At 38.6% G+C, this 3,258-nt stretch overlaps 1 pseudogene; it reads left to right on the top strand.

Moving 5' to 3' along the window:
* The window catches only part of LOC111552892, a 57,493-nt pseudogene extending 55,793 nt beyond the window's left edge, over positions 1-1,700 (top strand).
* The last annotated feature ends 1,558 nt before the right edge of the window (positions 1,701-3,258 follow it).

Consider the following 3,258-nt stretch of genomic DNA (forward strand, 5'->3'; position numbering starts at 1 on the left):
CGAATTCCTGACCTCAGGTGATCCACCGGCCTGGGCCTCCCAAAGTGCTGGGATTGCAGGCGTGAACCACCGCCCCCAGCCTAAAATATTATTTAACAGTGATATAGTTAAATACTTTGTTGTGGCTTACCCAATTCTTTCTTTAGTACGGGCATTATACACACTACTTTGCAACTGCTTTCCTCACTTTATACCTTGAACACTTCCACACATCACTAAGCATTTTGCTCTATCATCTCTAGCAGTTGTGTATCATTATAAAAAGAATTGCTAAAAAGAATTGACTAATTTAACGAATCCCCTATTGCCAAGGTTTTAAATTGTTTTCAATTAGCTTTTGTCATAGAAACACTCTGAGGAGCAACCTTGTATAAAATCTTGGTCCATGTACCAAATGATTTCTTTAGTGTAGACCCCTTAAGTAGAATTGCTAGGGGAAAAAAATATGAAATTGTACGGTGTTTGAAATATATTATCAAATAGTCTTCTAGAAAGTTCAGAGCGATGTAAACTCTCAGCAGCAGTGTGAGAGAGTATCCATATCCTATGCCTTTGTCAATACCGGGTATTATGATTTGTAAATCCTGCTAAGGTTTCTTTCGTGGCCTTCTAACAGCAGTTCTCAACATTTGGCTTCTCATTAAAATCACTTGGTGAGTTTTTGAAAAGTGCCAATGCCTGGGCCCCATCAATGACATAATTCAGAATCTCGGGAGTAGACCTAGACATTTACCTAAAAGAAACTATAAATTTAGAAGAAAACAGTCACACAAAATATTCTCAATTGCAAAGTGAGATATTACCCTGAATAGGCAGAATCTACACAATTGTGTGCAAGACTGTCTTGCCATAGTTCTAGCCCCTAGCTCCAGTATTTATATGTGTAAAGGAAACAACCATTTTCATAATGAATATCTGAAAATTTTCTTCAACCAACCATCACCAAATCAACTCTAGTCATCAGTTTAAAATGTGCCTTAAGCATCTACTCTTCCCTCTCTCTCTTCCTTGTTCTTTGCTGCCCTTCCTTCAGACCTCAGCTCCACTATCACTTCCTCAGGAAACCTTTCCTGACCCCTTAACTACATCCCATCCCCGTTTCCTTTCTCTCACACACCGAATAACTTTCTTCGGGGACTCTTAACACAGTTGTACTTTTTCTCGTTCAAGTTCTGAGATGGAAGTATGCATTGTGAGTTAGAATAGTTACGGAAGGTTCATGAACAATGAAATTTGATTTTGGAAGACGTATAGAATTTGAATATGGAGAAAGGAGTGTGTAGGGGCATGCAAACCAGAGGCATTAACTGTTACAGATTTATGAACACATTTGAAAATATGCAGAAAGTTAAAAACTTTTCAGAAGAATTCGAACATGTCCATACATTGAAATACTGAATGTAATTTCAAAGGGCTGAAAGTTTGAAACCTTTCAGAAAAATTCAAACATGTTAATACACCGAAATACTGCCATAATTTTGGAGAACTCATAGAACTCTGAGCATTCTCCTTGGTCCTTGGCCCGCATTCAGTTCTTTTGAGTCAGCGTGATCATTTTGTCTCTTCCAGCTAAACGACATGAGCGCAAGAATCTCCGAAAGTTAGCCACCACTATCCGAAGTAAATGGAAGAAATGCCAGACTTCCAACTCTTTCTGTGTCCAAATTAATGGACCCATATATGATTTGCCTTTGTCTTAGTAAGATGGGGTAGTTAAGAGTCAGAGGGAGGAAGGAAAAGGACAAGTGAATTACAGTGCCCAATTACATAGCTAACAGAGCAGCTATTCATTGATCTATTTCATGCAGGTAATGCTGAGTACCTGTGGCAAGACATAAAAAGTTAAAAAAAAATTCAGAAGCTAAAATTATCTCATTTTATTACTTTCTATCTCTATGTTCATGGTTAAGTTTTTTAAAATTTAATGAGCACACAGCAAACTGGTATTCGTTCCGTTACGCCACTAACTCCTCTCAGGGCACCAGCACCTTAGGGTAGGAAATTTATCCTTTGCTATAATGCCCTCTGTTGTATCATTCTGCAGTGCTACATTAGAAAACTAACACACCTTAGTTGACTGCATTGTGTCTAGAAAGCTTAATTACCGCTGCAGACATGATGGGCAGGCAGACCCATGAGCCTCAGATCCAGCCTCCACTAAGAGCACTCTCTGTCCCAGCTACGTACCTTATCCCAGCTCCTGTATTCTGTCTTTTTCTGGCACCTGAAAAATAATTAGCATTTTACTAGAGAGTTCACCAGAATATAATTTACAAGGACAGAGCACTTTTTTGTTTAAATTATAAAGCCCCTTGACAAGGACCTTCTTAAAAGGTGCTAAACAGCATTAGTGATATTCATCAATTTCCACTAAGTTGTTGTATGCCAAAGTTAGTTTCACTGTTTCATTTACATACTACATTGTACAGGGTTTTACTACTCCAAACTTTAAACCAAAAATAATCTCCCTTCAAAGGACAAAAGAGACCTTGGAGGTGGTTGTTAGTCTTTTAAAACAGCTATGGCTGACAGTTTATAGTTTACCCTCCAGAAAAAGTCCTAATGCACCTTTCCAGGCATGCTCCCAATGGGTAGATCCCTGCTCAGAGCCTGGCTAGCTCTTGGCAGTAGATCAACCTTCACTTGCTGCCCTCTCCCCCACTTTCCCTCATCCTCTGTTACTCGCTCATTAGAGGTTTGTAAGGCAAAGTTATCAAGACAGCCTTCCGAGAATAAGCATAAGGAGGCTCACCAGCTATACAATCACAAGAGAATATTCCTGTGGCATTAATCCTTTCTGTGTGATTATACCACCTTATTGATTTTCCCACCTGTAACTGTGTAAAGCAAAAAAGACAGAACTTCGCCTTCGGGACTTCTTTTTCCTTAAGAATTCTAGCACGTTTACTGGGTTTGAAATGAAAAGCCCCTACACCTGAATTTAATGTCAGGTAACTGACTTTTGCTCAATTTTATTGCCTAACATGTCTGGCTATTTCTGTCCCTAACTGTCCTTTCCATTAATCTTTAGTCCTTGGAAAATACCATCATCCAAAATGGTGCAGTATGGAGTAAATTTTGGAATGAAGAGGCTGATAAAGGGAAGTTCTACTGGATAGGAGAAAAAACAAAACACAAAAAACAAGATGCAATAGACAGAACGTGAAGTCTGCATAGAAGACATATAATAGTGCCTTGTAAACATTATAAATATTCACATTCAGTTATATCAACTAAGAGACAGAATAACAATAATTA

The sequence above is a fragment of the Piliocolobus tephrosceles genome, chromosome 6, assembly GCF_002776525.5.
Source record: "Piliocolobus tephrosceles isolate RC106 chromosome 6, ASM277652v3, whole genome shotgun sequence".
In the NCBI taxonomy this organism is placed as follows: domain Eukaryota; kingdom Metazoa; phylum Chordata; class Mammalia; order Primates; family Cercopithecidae; genus Piliocolobus; species Piliocolobus tephrosceles.